The 20,895-nt window shown below is 42.9% G+C and overlaps 1 protein-coding gene across 1 annotated transcript in view; it reads left to right on the top strand.

The window, feature by feature from the left end:
- Positions 1-20,895, top strand: part of LOC124544636 (tyrosine-protein phosphatase non-receptor type 7-like) — a 366,221-nt gene that overhangs the window by 102,217 nt on the left and 243,109 nt on the right. The window contains exon 2 of the mRNA XM_047123247.1: positions 10,700-10,744. The gene's annotated coding sequence lies outside the window, so the exon portion shown is untranslated. The remainder of the gene's footprint in view (positions 1-10,699; positions 10,745-20,895) is intronic.

Raw genomic sequence — 20,895 nt, 5'->3', positions numbered from 1 at the left:
CAAAACTACCTAGGTGCTACTCCTCTGCTGTTTCAGAAGATTTTTCGATGTTTGTTGTGCGCAGGTGGCGAAAGCCAAATAAGTAGTTCCACACCTTATTGAGTGCGATGCACAGTGTCTGGGGTAGGGTACTTTTTATACACTTCGTAAATAAAATATAGCGTGTATTACAGTTTACGAGTCTCATTATAGTATTTTCAGATCGTTGTGGTGCGATATTCAGCTCAGGGATATTCATTTATAGTAACAGAAGAAAAGCGTCTCATTTACCCAGCAGCGACTCGTTATAACTGTCATGACGTTTTGTACGGATTTTATGTCTCCTGGCTGCTTTCACGGTCCCATGACAGCGCAGTAAGATCAGCGAGCCACGGCGGAGGTGTGACTGTACTGAGATAACAGCGATAAGACTGTACAGTTAGCGCGGCGCGGTCCTGCAGACGTACTCAGTTGCTGCTGAAGATCAAAATGCTCTCCATTGATGCTGGTCCTTATAGCAAACAACTATAAGCAGTATGACATGAAAAAGTGCAGAACGAGGTAGATAAGGTACCATAACACATTAGCCAATCGGTGGAAATGAGCGACAGTGCCGGAGCATGTGCCCGTCGTGCACAGGAAGCTGGACGTCACAACACGTGAGATCAGTGTACTGTAGGGCCAAATGTGGCTGACCTAGCAACACGAGGCAACTGAAGGAACGGGAAGATACAGTGTGTGTATGTGCCAATCAGAGAGCAGGACGTGAGATCAGTGTGACTGTAGGGCCAAATGTAGCTGACCTAACAGCACGAGGCAACTGAAGGAACATGAAGAGACAGTGTGTGTATGTGTCAATCAGAGAGCAGTTACGGTGCAAAGTGGTGTTGCTGTTAATTGTTACATGGCCCGGAGACAACATTAGGATGACCTCACTCGGAGAAGAATCATCGGGAAACTGGAAGAAGGACGAAGTATGGCGGGGAGCGTTCTGAACAACAGGCTCTGCTGCCCGAAGGAGGGGAGGTAGTCGACCACGGCCAACTGCAGCGGCAGATGACCGTTATACTGTGCGACATACAAGAAGGGACCCACGTCAAACAGCAAGAGCAACTGCAACCACTTTTAATAGGACTGCAGTATCACGCTCCTCACTGACACCGCCATTTCATGGGGGCGGCCACTTTGCCCGACAACCAGTATATGTTGTGTTCCGTTGAAGCCCGCGCATCGGCGGCAGATTTCCAAAGGTGGCAAGAGCATAAAGACTGGACAGACGAGGAGTGGGGTCACGTGATCTTCTCGTATGAAAGGCTGAGTAGTGAGTCTGGACGTGGCCTCATATGACGAGAGCTAGGAACATGTTATGCATCGAGGAAAGTGTGTTGGTGATCCAGGTCATATGATTTGAGGAAGCCTGATGTTGGATGGGCGTACATACACCAAAATCTTTGAACACGGTACACTCCACGGTGAACATTATTGTGGCACTGTACTCCTTCCTCGAGTGCACATATTCAGGGGAGCATTTGGTACTGACTTTATTTTTATGGATGACAATGCGAGACCGCTTCGAACAGTGTAAGTGGCGGAGCTCTTGGAACGAGATGTTCATCTGCGAATGGACCGGCCAGGCAGTTCCCTTGAGTTAAATCCCATCGAGCACATATGGGATGCGTTGGCAAGACGTAGTACAGTACTTCCACACGCACCAACGACCATCCAGCAGTTGTGAGCCGTGCGGATGGAGGAACTGAACGCCCTACAAGAAGAATTCTTTACCATCCTTGTAGCCAGCATGGGACCACGTTTCAGAGCATATACTGCTGTCAATGGAGATCAGACTCCTTACAAAAACACTGTCCCGCCTTTTGTAATGTCCAGCAAACCATCATAAATCGCAGTTATCGTCTCTGAATAATAGTGTCACTTATGTTCGTCTCATTGCGTATTTCCTTCAGTTTCCTACTGAACTGTACCATAGCGCGTACGGGTCAAGTTTCATCAAGCTATGGCTCTTATCAGTGACACAGCATGCGAAAGTTATTTTGGTCCTTACGTTTTTCACGTCATTATAACACACACACCCACACACACACACTCATTATATATATATATATATATATATATATATATATATATATGGTGGTCCATTGATCGTGACCGAGCCAAATATCTCACGAAATAAGCGTCAAACGAAAAAACTACAAAGTATGAAACTTGTCTAGCTTGAACAGGGAAACCAGATGGTACTATGGTTGGCCCGCTAGATGGCGCTGCCATAGGTCAAACGGACATCAACTGCGTTTTTTTAAACATAGGAACCCCATTTTTTATTACATATTCGTGTAGTACGTAAAGAAATATGAATGTTTTAGGTGGACCACTTTTTTCGCTTTGTGATAGATGGTGCTGTAATAGTCACAAACATATGGCTCACAATATTAGACGAACAGTTGGTAACAGGTAGGTTTTTTAAATTAAAATGCAGAACGTAGGTACGTTTGAACATTTTATTTCGGTTGTTCCAATGTGATACATGTACCTTTTTGAACTTATCATTTCTGCGAAAGCATGCTGTTACAGCGAGATTACCTCTAAATACCACATTAATGCAATAAATGCTCAAAATGATGTCCGTCAACCTCAATGCATTTGGCAATACGTGTAACGACATTCCTCTCAACAGAGAGTAGTTCGCCTTCCGCAATGTTCGCACATGCATTGACTATGCGCTGATGCATGTTGTCAGGTGTTGTCGGTGGATCACGATGGCAAATATCCTTCAACACACACATCCACGCCCGAGGCAAGATTCGAACCTGCGACAGTAACAGCAGCGCCTAGGACCGCTCGACCACAGCGGCCGGCTTAGGGATCTTGAACACACAGTGACCGAGGTCAGGGGAGCCGCCGTCGAATGGCCGTCGAATTGGATCAGCGACATCTCAAAAGCCACTTCGCGGACAAGCGTTCATGGTGGAGCTCCTAATATGTTACAATGCACAGGTTTCCAGTAGTGATGTTACCCCACAGCAGATTTTGATTTCACAGGTATGCACTTTTGACCAGACAAATTTTATTTTGGTTAGTGGTTTGTTTTTATTTTATAGTAAATTTTTTATTTTAACTTTCATAATGTTTTTCTTCCTTAGCCTCCTACTCATGTCAGCAGATACGCAGGTGGTGCAAAATATACACTCTAACACAAAAACGAAGCGCTACGGACGAATTATCGAAATGGGATATCGACAGGTATGATGTACAGACAAACAAGTGATTACAGTTTCAGGAAAATTGGATGATTTACTCAAGATAAAGACCTTCACAAATTGAGCAAGTCTATAACGCGTCGGTCCACCTCTGACATTATGCAAGCAGTTATTCGCCTTGACATTGATTGATAGAGTTGTTGATGTCATCCTGAGGGGTATCTTGCCAAATTCTATTCAACCAGCGCGTTAGATTGGCAAAATCCCGAGCTGGTAGGAGAGTCAGTGCTACGCTCCAAACGTACATTCTCAGAAATTTCAGGCCTATATTTGATACTAGTAGACTGCTCATGGCCAGGAACACCCTTTTTGCCAGTGCTAGTCCGCTTTTTACGTCCTCATTGCTCCGTCCGTCATTGGTTATTTTGCTGCCTAGATAGCAGAATTCCTTAAGTTCATCTATTTCGTGACCATAAATCCTGATGTTATGTTTCTTGCTGTTCTCACTTCTGCTATTTCTCATTACTTTCGTCCTTCTTCGATTTACTCTCGATCAGTTCCACTCCTGAACCTTTCTTTTATTTCCATCATTGCTTCTTCGATGTACAGATCGAACAGTATGGGTGGAAGACTACATCCCTCTCTTTCATCCTTTTTAATCCGAGCACTCCGTTCTTGGTCGTCCACTCTTATTATTCCCTCTTGGCTCTTGTACATATTGTCTGTTACCCGTCTCTCCCTGTAGCTTGCCCCCATTTTTCTCAGACTTGTAAACATCTTGCACCATTTTACATTGTCGAAGGCTTTTTCCGGGTCGACAAATCCAAAGAACGTGTCTTTGGTTATCAACCGCAACGTCAGAATTGCCTCTCTGCTTTCTAAAGCCATACAGAGCCCCTTTGGTTGCCATCCGCGGCGCCTTACATCGACGGCATTCTACGCCCATTTTCTTTCCCTTCATGGCGAGCCATACTGGGCTTACATTACAGCAAGATAACGGCTACCTGCACTCGGCGAGAGTTTCTACTGCTTGTCTTCGGCTTACCGCACCCTATCTTGGCCAGCAAGGTCGCCGGATCGATCCCCAAATGATAACGTTAGCAGCATTATCGGAAGGGCTCTACAACCAGCTCGAGACTTTGACGACGTGACGCGCCAGTTGGGCATAATTTGCCACGGTATCCCTCAGGAGGACATAGAACAACACTATTAATCAATGCGAAGTCGAATAACTGCTTACGTAAGGGTCAGGGGTGGACCAACGCATTACAGACTTGCTCAATTTTTTTTGGTCATCAGTCTACTGACTGGTTTGATGCGGCCCGCCGCGAATTCCTTTCCTGTGCTAACCTCTTCATCTCAGAGTAGCACTTGCAACCTACGTCCTCAATTATTTGCTTGACGTATTCCAATCTCTGTCTTCCTCTACAGTTTTTGCCCTCTACAGCTCCCTCTAGTACCATGGAAGTCATTCCCTCATGTCTTAGCAGATGTCCTATCATCCTGTCCCTTCTCGTTATCAGTGTTTTCCACATATTCCTTTCCTCTCCGATTCTGCGTAGAACCTCCTCATTCCTTACCTTATCAGTCCACCTAATTTTCAACATTCGTCTATAGCACCACATCTCAAATGCTTCGATTCTCTTCTGTTCCGGTTTTCCCACAGTCCATGTTTCACTACCATACAATGCTGTACTCCAGATGTACATCCTCAGAAATTTCTTCCTCAAATTAAGGCCGGTATTTGATATTAGTAGACTTCTCTTGGCCAGAAATGCCTTTTTTGCCGTAGCGAGTCTGCTTTTGATGTCCTCCTTGCTCCGTCCCGTCATTGGTTATTTTACTGCCTAGGTAGCAGAATTCCTTAACTTCATTGACTTCGTGACCATCAATCCTGATGTTAAGTTTCTCGCTGTTCTCATTTCTACTACTTCTCATTACCTTCGTCTTTGTCTGATTTACTCTGATACCATACTGTGTACTCATTAGACTGTTCATTCCGTTCAGCAGATCATTTAATTCTTCTTCACTTTCACTCAGGATAGCAATATCATCAGCGAATCGTATCATTGATATCCTTTCACCTTGTATTTTAATTCCACTCCTGAACCTTTCTTTTATTTCCATCATTGCTCCCTCGATGTACAGATTGAAGAGTCGGAGCGAAAGGCTACAGCCTTGTCTTACACCCTTCTTAATACGAGCACTTCGTTCTTGATCGTCCACTCTTATTATTCCCTCTTGGTTGTTGTACATATTGTATATGACCCGTCTCTCCCTGTAGCTTACCCCTACTTTTTTTCAGAATCTCGAACAGCTTGCACCATTTTATATTGTCGAACGCTTTTTCCAGGTCGACAAATCCTATGAAAGTGTCTTGATTTTTCTTTAGCCTTGCTTCCATTATTAGCCGTAACGTCAGAATTGCCTCTCTCGTCCCTTTACTTTTCCTAAAGCCAAACTGATCGTCACCTAGCGCATTCTCAATTTTCTTTTCCATTCTTCTGTATATTATTCTTGTAAGCAGCTTCGATGCATGAGCTGTTAAGCTGATTGTGCGATAATTCTCGCACTTGTCAGCTCTTTCCGTCTTCGGAATTGTGTGGATGATGCTTTTCCGAAAGTCAGATGGTATATCGCCAGACTCATATATTCTACACACCAACGTGAATAGTCGTTTTGTTGCCACTTCCCCCAATGATCAATGTATGAAGCTCTCCTCTCGAATAAAGCATCCCGATTTTTCTGAAACTGTAATCATTTGTTTGTCTATAGATGCACATCATATCTACCAATTTCCGTGATATTTGGATAATTCAATTGTGGTGCTTCCTTTTTATTGTCAATATATATGTGTATGTTTATATACTATAAAAAATGACGGTATATATATTGTCGCAGAAGAAGCTGGGTAGCACTGTCGTGTAGTGGTTATGATACTAAACTGTTGCATGGAGGGTCGTGCGTTCAAAACCCACGTGGATCGTACAATTTTAATTTCTATATTTGATTCGAGTACATTCCAAAAGTATCCAAAAACTCAAGAAACATAGTACTGGAGTTTTCTGTAGCTGTATATATACTGTATGTGTTCTGGCTGGGGGCAGTTCGCTCCGCGCTCTTGTATGTGCAAGTGCTGAATAAACCTTCGTTAAGTGAAGTTAGTGTTCGTCATTCATCTAATTACACCTTCTTCTAAGTGACTATATATATACAGCGTGGTCCATTGATAGTGACCGGGCCAAATATCTCACGAAATAAGCATCAAACGAAAAAACTACAAAGAACGAAACTTGTCTAGCTTGAAGAGGGAAACCAGATGGCGCTATGGTTGGCCCGCTAGATGGCGCTGCCATAAGTCAAACGGATATCAACTGCGTTTTTTTAAAATAGGAACCCCCATTTTTCATCACATATTCGCGTAGTACGTAAATAAATATTAATGTTTTAGTTGGACCACTTTTTTCGCTTTGTGATAGATGGCTCTGTAATAGTCACAAACATATAAGTACGTGGTATCAGTGCGGATGGTATTTGCTTCGTGATACATTACCCGTGTTAAAATGAACCGTTTACCAACGGCGGAAAAGGTCGATATCGTGTTGATGTGTGGCTATTGTGATCAAAATGCCCAATGGGCGTGTGCTATGTATGCTACTCGGTATCCTGGACGACATCATCCATTGCCCCTGAATTTGTACACAGCAGGTGCAGAACCGATGCATCTACAATCATTCGCAGGGGTCTGCCAAACCGTTCAAATGGCTCTAAGCACGATGGGACAACATCTGAGGTCATTAGCCCCTAGACTTAGAACTACTTAAACCTAACAACCTCAGATGTCCCATCGTGCTTAGAGCCATTTGAACGGTTTGGAAGATCCCTGCGAAAGATTGTAGATGCATCGGCTTTGCACCTGCTGTGTACAAATTCAGGGGCAATTGGCCATTATCCGGAAACAGCCATCGATTGGCTTCAGTCCGCTGTGTTGGGTTGCGATAGCGATGGGGCAAGTGAGATGGACGTTTTCCACATTCGGTGCCTGTAGCGTCGCCTGTTATCGCTGATGGGACAACGGCTTCCAATTAGATCGCTCTGGTTAGTTGACAGTCACCTGACAAAACGGAAAGCGCAGGTGGGCAATGTCGTTAGCACGCCGCTTCTGGGATCTGGGGAGGCGAGCCGGTCCAGATTGAATATGCAGATTAACGTCAAGGACCGGTGTGCTGGTCAACCTGGACGTGGTTTTTAGGTGGTTTACCACATCCGCCTAGGTGAATACTGGGCTGGTTGCAACGTCCCGCTTCAGTTACACGACTCGCTAACATATCGAAAACGTTCTCAGACTTTCATATGAATCATACTAGAAGCATAGAGGTGGGGTTCACAAATTCCGGCCCGGCGGTGAGGGGCGGGGGGCGAAGGGGATAACATTGTCAAATTCTGAATAAAAGCTGACCCCGCAAAGACATGGCATAAAAGCCTGGAGAAAGAACAAAAATGCCTAAAATATCACGGTCTGCGAGTACATTCACATCAGGCGAGGCGGCAGAGTGTTTATGGCAATGGACTCGCAGTCCTTTAAGGCAAATGTGCAGATTGTTATTTTACAAAATAAGATCGCCGATTTATTTCTCCACTCTTCTCCGGTTGTAGCGTTTGCTTTGATGTGCGGAAAACTTGATAAGTATCAGCGACAAGATAGTTGCGACAATCAAAATTCCGCCCTGGTTGCTGATGTTTCCGTAGCCACACAGGTAAAACCACGCCGTGCCAGCAGCCTTGGAATGTTTAATAAATTCCCTGCTGTTTTATTTTTAGCAAAAGTTCCAATACAAACTATAACAAATATCACGTTACTAATAGCTTGAAAGTTGTTAAAAGAAGAATATAGATTATTAAAAGGAATTATTTCTTTTAAAATCTCGGCCAACTGTACAACAAAGTACTTGACTCTTTGAGTATTATCATTTGCCGAAAAACATGTCAACATCTCGAACCGTTTACCACGTTACGTTGGTCGCCTTACACATCTGCGTAAAACAAAATAAAAGCGTGAATTAATAACCATAACTGTTTCATTAATTTTAAAGTCCCATTGAAGAACCATAATTTTAATACTCAGTGTCGGTCACTGTAAATACCAATATCGTCATGGTTGAGATAGACAAAGACATTTCATCAACGCCTTACGTTAACATGTATTGTATCCGTTACCTTGAACGGTTACCTTCCCCGTTGTTATCTTTTTTCTCTTTATTCCAGTCTATGTTAGAACGTGCCGGTTGCGTGTGTGCCAAGGCATCTCATATACGCGCTGCTTACCCGCTTGGTAAGGATTCATTGAAAGGGGATGGCCCGAAGTTAGTATTTGATTGATTAGGCGATTATCACATTAAGATTTCGCAACGGATAATGTGGGGGATGGCTCAAGCAGCCAAGTGGGCAAGCAACTAAATACGACGCTCTAACATGATCTATATTCTCTGTCCGTGTTGATTTTCATTCCCGCCAGATTATCATGACTTCAATGTAGTACTAACATTGTTCTCTACACATGATGAGGATCTTACGATCAGTCACTGAATCCATGAAATTAAATTCACATGACATTTTTATTATTTACCCAGAAACTTTATGAATATTATAACCATTTTTTTACTCGCTACTTAAACGATCTCATAATTGCAATTAACTGAGCAAAGACGAATAAATTCTATCTTATCTAGCGCTGAAGGTGCCCATATTATCAGAAATCTATTCAACACTCTCTCTCACTGAAGGTACTTATAACATCAGAAATCTGGTCTCGTTTATACTATCGTGCAGTAGGAAGGGGAGGGATCTACGTTGCTGCATCTGTAGTCTGTCTGCTTGGGCAGTGGTTGAAATTTGCACCCCAAGTTGTTACTCGGACCGAATCGTTATGAATTAATGAACCGCGCTTCGTTTCCTCAATGGTCACTCTCTCCATTACTTCTCAGCACCGTTCACTTAGTCAAAATTATAGCAAAGATTCGTGGCGGGAAAACGGGAGAAACAAAGCAGACACAAACATGTCTCGTATACACAAAAAACAATTCCTTTAAAAATAAAACATCTTATAAAATTTGGCACACGCAGATTAACAATTTACGGCGTCCTCACCTTAACTATTTTCAAGAACTAAGTGGTAGCTCCCTGGCCGTGCAATTCGACAACGCGTGGGTAATCGACAACAAGACTTTTTTTTTTTTGTACTCACCCCCCTGTTCATTGTTGTTTTTAATCTATACAATTACTCACATGCACAACCTATTATTTACCAATCAGTTAAGACATGGAGCCTCATGTTGCTACTTGCAGATGGGGATAGTCATGATCAAAAGATCCGTGCCCAAAATTTATGAATTTGCCAAAAAATTACGTCACACGCTTAGAGCCTTAAGTAACTCACACAAAACACACGTATATCCTAGCACATTTCACACGGAATCATCGACTAAGTTTCTCGTCAGCAGTTACGACCATGTGTTAAGCTAATTAGGCAGGGTGAGGCCCCGTGTTACTTTAGCAACATCAGTAAGAAATTTAAAATTGCAAAACGCTGTTGCTAAAAGTGGAACTATATGATTTTTCATTCTTTTGCTGCTCTCGTGTGCTGAAGGCACTAACTGATTGCATTACTACAAATGGATAAGTGAGCCTCCACGCTCACGTATGGAAAAAAAACCCTAACTGAAAATCTTAATTTTAGAGGTAAAATTTCTCAAAAAATGAATGGCCGCGACGGCATGCTAACTATTTCCATCCTGAAAAAGAGCGGATTAATTACACTATAATAATTATATCTTATGCCACAAAGAATATGGCGGCAAAGACGGAGATCGTCCTCGACTCCCTCCGCTCAGTTCAACAGCTTCCCCCAGAGTATCCCTGTCATGGCGGCCCTCACCGGTCGTTCTCCTCCGTCCTGGAGGGGTGGGGAATCTGTTACCAACCCCGAACTACCCCTGGCAAACAAGTGCATCATCGCTGCCTTTACCCCAAATTTATGTTGGCCCTAACCAACCTACAAAGAGACCACATCTCTGCCTTGCCACTACCAGCAGACGAACTCTTAATACAAACTCAAAGTTAATTAACCCAAGGCAACGTAGAAGAATAAAGGAAAGGAAGTGCATTTATGTAATTATGAACTAAATAAACAGGTAGTCCATTTCTTCACTCGAGTTATAACATTTCATGAATTTGGAAAAACGATGAAAGTATATCAAACATCTATTCAATATAATGTGACGGAACAAGCTAATTATAATGAGATGGAACAATCTGTTCCCTCTCAATCTGTTTTGACTTTGTGTTAGTGAATGCCTGTCTGAAGCAAAATTCAGCGTAAAATTTAAAAAGGTACTAAATGTTTGTCCTATGTTTTCTGGTAAGATTTTTCCACGTTTTTTTCCCCGAATCTATTTCATTTCCTTTTTAATGCGTTTATCGGAACTTAACACAATTTTATCTTTCAACAGGTGCACCAACTTCAGCGAATTCAGTTGTGCCAAGAGCCAAGAAAGGTGAGTACATAAACAAGTACCTCTCAGGATTAACCTACTGATAGTTTGTGACCTAAGGCATTTACCCGCATTTTACATTTGATACGTATCCTTCCTGTATTCAGTCAGTGCACCTTCAACATATACACAACGGTGTCAAAAGTCATGGGACACCTCTTAATATCGTGTCAGAGCTTCTTTTTTCCGTCGTAGTGCAACAATTGCCATGACGTGGACTGAACAAGTCGTTCGAAGTCTCCTGCAGAAACATTGGGCCACGCTGCCTCTGTAGCCATCCAAAATTGCAAAAGTGTTGTCGGTGCACGATTTTATGTACGAACTGACGTATCGATTATGTCCCATTAAGTGTTCGATCTGATTCACGTCTGGCGATCTGGGTTGCGAAACCATTCGGTCGAACTGTCCAGAACGTTCCTCGAACCAATTGCGAACAATTATGGCCCAATGACATGGTGCATTTTCATCTATTAAAATTCCGTCGTTGTGTGGAAACGTAAGTCCATGAGTGGCTTCAAATGGTTTCCAAGTAGCCGAACATAACCTTCTCCAATCAATGATTGGTTCAGGTGGACCAAAGAACCCAGTCCATTCCATGTAAACACAACCCCTTCCACTTTGGGACAACCAACAGCTTTCACAACTTAGCTCCATGACTTCGTAGCGTCTGCATTACACTCGAACCATACCATGAGTTCTTGCCAACTGAAATCGAGGCTCATCTGACCAGGTCACGGGTTTTCAGTCATCTAGGGTCCAATCCATATGGTCAGGGGCACTAGAGATGCGCTACAGGCGATGTCGTGCTGTTAGCAAAGGCACTCGCGTCTCTCGTCTGCTCCCGTAACCAATTAACGCCAAAATTCGCCGCATCATCCTAACGGATACGTTCGTCGTACATCCAATATTGATTTACGTGTTTATTTCGTAACTTATTGTTGTTGTTGTTGTTGTTGTTGTGGCCTTCAGTCCTGAGACTGGTTTGATGCAGCTCTCCATGCTACTCTATCCTGTGCAAGCTTCTTCATCTCCCAGTACCTACTGCAACCTACATCCTTCTGAATCTGCTTAGTGTATTCATCTCTTGGTCTCCCCCTACGATTTTTACCCTCCACGCTGCCCTCCAATACTAAATTGGTGATCCCTTGATGCCTCAGAACATGTCCTACCAACCGATCCCTTATTCTGGTCAAGTTGTGCCACAAACTTATCTTCTCCCCAATCCTATTCAATGCCTCATCTAATCTTCAGCATTCTTCTGTAGCACCACATTTCGAAAGCTTCTATTCTCTTCTTGTCCAAACTATTTATCGTCCATGTTGAACTTCCATACATGGCTACACTCCATACAAATACTTTCAGAAATGACTTCCTGACACTTAAATCTATACTCGATGTTAACAAATTTCTCTTCTTCAGAAACGCTTTCCTTGCCATTGCCAGTCTACATTTTATATCCTCTCTACTTCGACCATTATCAGTTATTTTGCTCCCCAAATAGCAAAACTCCTTTACTACTTTAAGTGTCTCATTTCCTATTCTAATTCCCTCAGCATAACCCGACTTAATTCGACTACATTCCATTATCCTCGTTTTGCTTTTGTTGATGTTCATCTTATACCCTCCTTTCAAGACACTGTCCATTCCATTCAACTGCTCTTCCAAGTCCTTTGCTGTCTCTGACAGAATTACAATGTCATCGGCGAACCTCAAAGTTTTTATTTCTTCTCCATGGATTTTATTACCTACTCCGAATTTTTCTTTTGTTTCCTTTACTGCTTGCTCAATATACAGATTGAATAACATCGGGGACAGGCGACAACCCTGTCTTACTCCCTTCCCAACCACTGCTTCCCTTTCATGTCCCTCGACTCTTATAACTGCCATCTGGTTTCTGTACAAATTGTAAATAGCCGTTCGCTCTCTGTATTTAGCCCTGCCACCTTTAGAATTTGAAAGAGAGTATTCCAGTCAACATTGTCAAAAGCTTTCTCGAAGTCTACAAATGCTAGAAACGTAGGTTTGCCTTTTCTTAATCTTTCTTCTAAGATAAGTCGTAAGGTCAGTATTGCCCCACGTGTTCCAGTGTTTCTACGGAATCCAAACTGATCTTCCCCGAGGACGGCTTCTACTAGTTTTTCCATTCGACTGTAAAGAATTCGTGTTAGTATTTTGCAGCTGTGGCTTATTAAACTGATTGTTCGGTAATTTTCACATCTGTCAACACCTGCTTTCTTTGGGATTGGAATTATTATATTCATCTTGAAGTCTGGGGGTATTTCGCCTGTTTCATACATCTTGCTCACCAGATGGTAGAGTTTTGACAGGACTGGCTCTCCCAAGGCCGTCAGTAGTTCCAATGGAATGTTGTCTACTCCGGGGGCCTTGTTCCGACTCAGGTCTTTCAGTGCTCTGTCAAACTCTTCACGCAGTATCATATCTCCCATTTCATCTTCATCTACATCCTCTCCCATTTCCATAATATTGTCCTCAAGTACATTGCCCTTGTATAGACCCTTTATATACTCCTTCCACCTTTCTGCTTTCCCTTCTTTGCTTAGAACTGGGTTTTCCTCTGAGCTCTTAATATTCATACAAGCGGTTCTCTTTTCTCCAAAGGTCTCTTTAATTTTCCTGTAGGCGGTATCTATCTTACCCCTAGTGAGATAAGCCTCTACATCCTTACATTTGTCCTCTAGCCATCCCTGCTTAGCCATTTTGCACTTCCTGTCGATCTCATTTTTGAGACATTTGTATTCCTTTTTGCCTGTTTCATTTACTGCATTTTTATATTTGCTCCTTTCATCAATTAAATTCAATATTTCTTCTGTTACCCAAGGATTTCTACTAGCCCTCGTCTTTCTACCTACTTGATCGTCTGCAGCCTTCACTACTTCATCCCTCAAAGCTACCCATTCTTCTTCTACTGTATTTCTCTCCCCCATTCCCGTCGATTGTTCCCTTATGCTCTCCCTGAAACTCTGTATAACCTCTGGTTCTTTCAGTTTATCCAGGTCCCATCTCCTTAAATTCCCTCCTTTTTGCCGTTTCTTCAGTTTTAATCTACAGGTCATAACCAACAGATTGTGGTCAGAGTCCACATCTGCCCCTGGAAATAGCTACAACAAATATGCCTCTGTTCATCTGTGAAAATGGACTAGATAAGCAACCTATCAGTAAACGGAATCTAACCTGCATAACACTGTGTGCATGTTTTGTGAGTGTCAGTTTCTGTGTCATTTAAGCCCTCAACAGATCGTTACGCGAAAAACTTAATACTAACATTTGGATAAGCTATCTGACTGCGTCTTTGAATATGAAAAACTACAGGAACAAACGAACTTGTAACAACTAATACCTAAGCTATCTGACAGAATTTTCAAGTGATATAGAATATGGCTTGTGCAACGGAATTTACTGGATTAGAGTGCATGACACGTTGTGGTGTGTCAGTGTCTCTGTTTTGGCTCTACGTTTTGCACTCACCTCTTCAGGTGACTACCTTTTTCCATGTGGTTTACAGCAAATTGCAGCAGCATGCAGCAGTAGCGGCTAAAGCTTATTGCTACTGAGAATGAATTTAATAAAAAGGAGTTTGTTTGGGTCCTGTTAACTACTACATAACTTGTGAGAAGGAATTTCATAAATTAAGTCTATTTAAAACATCAGAAACCAATAATACATAATGACTGACAGTTACAATGACACAGGTATCAATAATGGCTGAGTGGCAGATTAACAAATTATTTCAGTTTCAAAGTTACATTGACATTTAATAACCACAGCACATTATTTAGATGTGGAGAATAAAGGGTTAGGCTCTTGATTGTTAGTCCGAGTTTGCAATAATCCCATGTTTTGCTTGTCAGTTAAAGAAGCCTTATCCTCCAAGTAATAATAATTACTCTCCACATCATCACTGAGAAATGCTCTCAGTGGCAGAAAGCAATACCATTCAAAGCAGAATTACATACTCATTCCATGACAACATGTAATAAAGTTGAATATCAATGCTGTCAAAACCTGCTAACATGGAGTTCTCCGTTAAAAGCGAGAAAGTGCGGAAACGGATGCAAATACAAGTGAAGTAGAATAAAAGCAATATAGTTACATTGCATTTAAATCGAGCAGTTCACACGCATATTCGTAAGCAGTAACAAATATACGTAATTAAACAGAACACCATGCAACTAAAGCAGCTTCCGTTTTACAAGAAACAAAAACAAATGTGGATTAAATTACCCCACAAAATATTACGGATGCGAGCAGAATGCAATCAGAATACGAGCAACATATTTACAACACATTTCAAAGACTGCAATACACACGAGAAATCGTATTCAGCAGCACAGTGTGATGAAACCAACTGCAGTTAACTACGAAACAAAAACAAACATAGAAGACTAAAAACCAGCCAAAAAGAAAACGAGATGAAGGACTGACCAACTTGAAGCGCTCCAAGTGGTCTGGCAGCGAATCAAGACCGTGTTACCGGAAGTTCCTGTATGAGTTTCACCACCGCACCTTATGCTGAACTGATCCATTTTCATACACTCATTTCAGACATCAGATCTCAACATTGCACAAGGGTAATGCTGACAGTGGTGACCCGATGTTCTCGCCGCCGCGGAGAGTCCATGCTCTTGTGCTTATTTGCTGAGTCGGTGTAACACCGATGAACTACACAACTGGCCATTAAAATTGCTAAACCACGAACATGACATGCTACAGACGCAAAATTTAACCGACAGGAACAAGATGCTGTGATATGTAAATGATTAGCTTTTCAGAGCATTCACACAAGCTTGGTGCCGGTGGCGACACCTACAACGTGCTGACATGCGGAAAGTTTCCAACCGATTTCTCATACACAAACAGCAGTTGACCGACGTTGCCTGGTGAAACGTTGTTGTGATGCCTCGTGTAAGGAGGACAAATGCGTACCATCATGTTTCCGACTTTGATAAAGGTCGGATTGTATCATATCGCGATTGCGGTTTATCGTATCGCGACATTGCTGCTCGCGTTGGTCGAGATCCAATGACTGTTAGCAAAATATGGAATCGGTGGGTTCAGGAGGGTAATACGGAACGCCGTGCTGGATCCCAACGGCCTCGTATCACTAGCAGTCGAGATGACAGGCATCTTATCCTCATGGCTGTAACGGATCGTGCAGTCACGTCTCGATCCCTGAGTGAACAAAAAATGGTTCAAATGGCTCTGAACACTATGGGACTCAGCTGCTGAGGTCATTAGTCCCCTAGAACTTAGAACTAGTTAAACCTAACTAACCTAAGGACATCACAAACATCCATGCCCGAGGCAGGATTCGAACCTGCGACCGTAGCGGTCTTGCGGTTCCAGACCGCAGCGCCTTTAACCACACGGCCACTTCGGCCGGCTGAGTCAACAGATGGGGATGTTTGCAAGACAACAACCATCTGCACGAACAGTTCGACGACGTTTGCAGCAGCATGGACTATCACTTCGGAGACCATGGCTGCGGTTAGCCTCGACGCTGCATCACAGACAGGAGGGCCTGCGATGAAGTACTCAGCGACGAACCTGGGTGCACGAATGGCAAAACATCATTTTTTGGATGAATCCAGGTTCTGTTTACAGCATCATGATGGTCGCATCCGTGTTTGGCGACGTCGCGGTGAACGCACATTGGAAGCATGTATTCGTCATCGCCATACTGGCGTATCATCCGGCGTGATGATATTGGGTGCCATTCGTTACACGTCTCGGTCACCTCTTGTTCGCATTGACGACACTTTGAACAGTGGACGTTACATTTCTGATGTGTTACGACCCGTGGTTCTACCCTTCATTCGATCCCTGCGATACCCTACATTTCAGCAGGATAATGCACGACCGCATGTTGCAGATCCTGTACGGGCCTTTCTGGATACAGAAAATGTTCGACTGCTTCCCTGGCCAGCACATTCTCCAGATCTCTCAGCAATTGAAAACGTCTGGTCAATGGTGGCCAAGCAACTGGAGCGTCACAATACGCCAGTCAGTACTCTTGTTGAATTGTGATATCGTGTTGACGCTGCATGGGCAGCTGTACCTGTACACGCCATCCAAGCTCTGTTTGACTCAATGCCCAGGCGTATCAAGGCCGTTATTACGGCCAGAGGTGGTTGTTTTGGGTACTGATTTCTCAGGATCTATGAACCCTAATTGCGTGAATAATCACATGTCAGTTCTAGTATAATGTATTTGTCCAATGGATACCCGTTTATCATCTGCATTTCTTCTTGGTGTAGCAATTTTAATGGCCAGTAGTGTACTTGTCAGGGTCTCCTCCTTGCAACATCAAATAAACAGAACACCAGTATCTCAGTACACAATTATATAATTACAGCATATACTGAGTGGCTATAATTAAAGTACAGCTACTGCCAGAAGACCAGTGTGGGCTGTAATTACTGTATGGCAGCGAGTCTTGGTAGATATGGTAATGCGTTAAAGCGGAACCGATTCACTCTGGAAGAAATAGTTCCTATTCTAGCCACCAGGTGATAATCTCGCGCTGTACGTCTTCTCGTCGATGTCTCTGGTGCTCAAATTGAACAAATTGTGTAAGCAGCAGTTAATAATGAAATCAACTTTATGCCTTTCTCATTTGCTTAACATCTTTATTTCACGTTCTATGCCTAATCGCCTACATATACGTTTTTCATGCATCCACAGAGCCAGACGTGCACATGGTATCCAAAATTGGAACTTTTTTTTTCAGTGTACATCTGTTCCAAATTAGCGTATTTACCATGTTCGCTGCCATACGACAATTGCAGCCCACATTGGACTTTTATTAGTAGCTGCACTTTAATTACACTAAGGTGACAAAAGTCATGGGAGACCTGCCAATACCGTGTCAGACCTCCTTTCGCCGGGTGTAGTGCAGCAACGCAGCGTAACATTGCTGAGGTGTCAGGTCAGAGGGGTGTTCTGAACACAATTTCGACACAAAGCAGCTCAATAGGCTGTGGAGTGGAAGGGGTAGGCTAGCAATAGAACAGTGCATCACCATTGACTAGACACTCATTTATTGAACACATAAGTCAGGTATTACCCAAAAGGAGCAATCAGTACAAATTACAAAATAACATTCTTTTCCTTTAAGTCACTCAAACATTTAAACAGGCAAATAGCAATCATTTAACTGATAGACTTTGAAGAAAGCAAGACTAGAAAATTTGAATGACGAGTTAAAATCATATTTAAATAGGCTCTGACCGAGCACCTATTTTAAAACGAAATACTTCCTTTAAGGAACCAGCGATCAAAATTAATTACATAATCCTCAACAACCATATTACATCCAAGACATTTAAGATTAAACAGTAATATATAACATCAGAGAGCTGCAGTCCCAAGTTTTAAGCAGCACGTTTCAGATGGACTGCACTGCAACAGTACAATACAAGTCCCTCAGAGGATCTCCCCACACAGGAAGTTATTGTCGCAATCGACAAAATATCAACATCATTCCATGTACAGGTCTAAAACAAACTAAAAGCTCTCTTAAGTTTGGTACACTTAATTCCCTTTCAACATAACATACATCACAAGTCGAGCCCTAGGACGGCACTGACACCCCGCAATTTAGCACGCAAAAAACTACGGCGATGCACTCATCACGTATCCTTACAAAATCCAAGATCAGAGAGTCGGCTCCCCAATAGCGGAACATTTAACCACGCGCAGCGTGCGGGTTTGCGGGGTGCTGATCTCGCCCTTAACCTCAACACCAGTTCAAATACTAGTCAGCCTACAATCTTGAACCACCATACACATTCCCTCAGTTACTGCATAGAAAGCCAATGTGATAGGCAAAGAGACCAGCATATGATAAAAGCTTAAGCAATTTCCTTACTGGACTACGCTTATGAATAGTAGCCGTAATTTTTTTTTTAAACTTGAGCACACGCACAATCAAAAGACAGACAACGCCAATCATAAGGACAGTAGCACGTAAGCAAGTAGCAATGGTAACTTCTGCTTAGATTGGCTACAAATCAGTGCGTGATTTAACACTCCAGAGAACAGTCTTTACAACATAACCATCAATACAATAGCAAATTACTCACACGTGTACTCCCCCAGGATTTCGATTCGCAAAGCCATAGACAAAACGTGGAGAACGTATCACTTAGACCAACATAATGGTGCTCCTTCAGTTACCCCAAATAACTGACTACCTTAGTTGCAGAGCAAAGAACCAGACCTAATGAAACCACCACAGTTTTCGCCTCTAAATTGTCACAGTACAAGTGAGACTCAATCACAAATGTAATTTTATATCACCAGTTCCCGTATTGTCAATACAAGCGCCTGATTTTCACCCGTTTATAACGGCACGCAGCAACATCGTACGGAAAAGAGCGTAGACACAAGTTCTTACCAATTCTCTTCTCCGAAAGCAGCCACCGCAACTCTCGGGAACCACTGGGACATCCAATGCAAAAATCATTACTCCTTCACACAAATTACAGGACGCCCGCTTCCAGCTGCTTGCTAGGGCGCCTCCCGTTCAGAGCCAACTTGTATATCTCCATGCGATAGGTCCCACACTCGCTGCGTCAACCCGACAACCGTCTTCCACCACGTCCCGGAGCACCCCCCCCCTCCCCCCACTCCATAGGACGCCGCCTCGTTACTCCTCCCGTAGGCCCCAGAGGGCGCTGCTTACCGCCCTGACCGTGGCAGGAAAGATAAACCACCAGAGGGGCACTATCGATATGAGCCGCCACGGCTCAATTGCCTCAAGAAGGCGCTGAGAGTTCTCTGCAGAAATATTGAGCCATGCTGCCTCTATAGCCGTCCATAACTGGGCTGGGAAAATGTTGCCGTTGCAGGATTTTGGACATAACTGATCTCTCGGTTATGTCCCATAAATGATAGATGGGATTCATGTCGGGCCGCGCGGGGTAGCCGCGCGGTCTGAGACGTCTTGTCACTGTCCGAGCGGCCCCCTCGTCGGAGGTTCGAGTCCTTCCTCGGACAAAGGTGTGTATGTGTCGTCTTTAGCGTTAGTTTAAGTTGATTAAATAGTGTGTAAGCTTAGGGACCGATGACCTAAGCAGTTTGGTCCCATAAGACCTTAAATGAATTTTATCCACAGTGGATGCTGTTGAACTCCGTGACTGTTCCTTTATAGGGTGTAGAAAAATTTCCGCTAACAGTCAGAATAAAAAGTTATTTATTTGTCACACGACCGGTTTCGGGCTTGCACTCATCCTCATGTGTTTATACATTCATGTACATGTTTATATTGCTGGAGATCACTGTATAAACACAAAAAAAAAAAAAAGAATATCATTTGCTGGTGACTAAACAGATACAAGTGGGACAATTGTAAGTGACAAGGCAGCATTTGTCGAAAATATATCTTTACTTACATAAAGATGAAGCATCGTTATTATAGTTCCGCTGTGATGACGGTTTTTCCACTTAGTTGCACAATTAATATCATTTTCACGTCCATGCAACCAAGTGGAAAAATTGTCACCACAGCGTAATTATAATAATGATGCTTCAACTTTATGTAATTATATATTTTCGACAAATGCTGCCTTGCCACTTACAATTGTCCCACTTGTATCTGTTTAGTCACCAGCAAATGATTTTTTTGTATTTAAACAGTGATCTCCAGCAATATAAACATGTACATGAATGTATAAAAACCTGAGGATGGGCGAAAGCCCGAAACCGGTCGTGTGACAAATAAATAACCTTTTATTGTGACTGGTAGCCGAAATTTTCTACAACCGATAAGACCTTACCATACATTTTCTATTTTTCCAATTCTTGTCGGGCGATATGGGTTCCCAAATAATTCTCTCGAATTGTCCAGAATGTTCTTTAAATTGAGAACAATTATGGCCCAGGGACTCGCCGCATTGTCGTACATAAAAATTGTATAGTTGTTTGGGACAATGAAATCTACGATTGGCTGCAGGTGGTCTCCAAGTTGCAGAACATAACCATTGCTACTCAGTGATTGGTTGAATTGGACCTGAGGACCCAGTCCATTCCGTGCACACGCAGCCCACATCATTATGGAGTCATCACCAGCTTCAACAGTGCCTTTTTGACAACTTGGGTTCTCGGCTTCGTGGAGTCTGTGCCACACTTGAACT

Source organism: Schistocerca americana, chromosome 8, assembly GCF_021461395.2.
Source record: "Schistocerca americana isolate TAMUIC-IGC-003095 chromosome 8, iqSchAmer2.1, whole genome shotgun sequence".
Lineage (NCBI taxonomy): Eukaryota > Metazoa > Arthropoda > Insecta > Orthoptera > Acrididae > Schistocerca > Schistocerca americana.
This window is presented reverse-complemented; position numbering and strand designations above follow the sequence as displayed.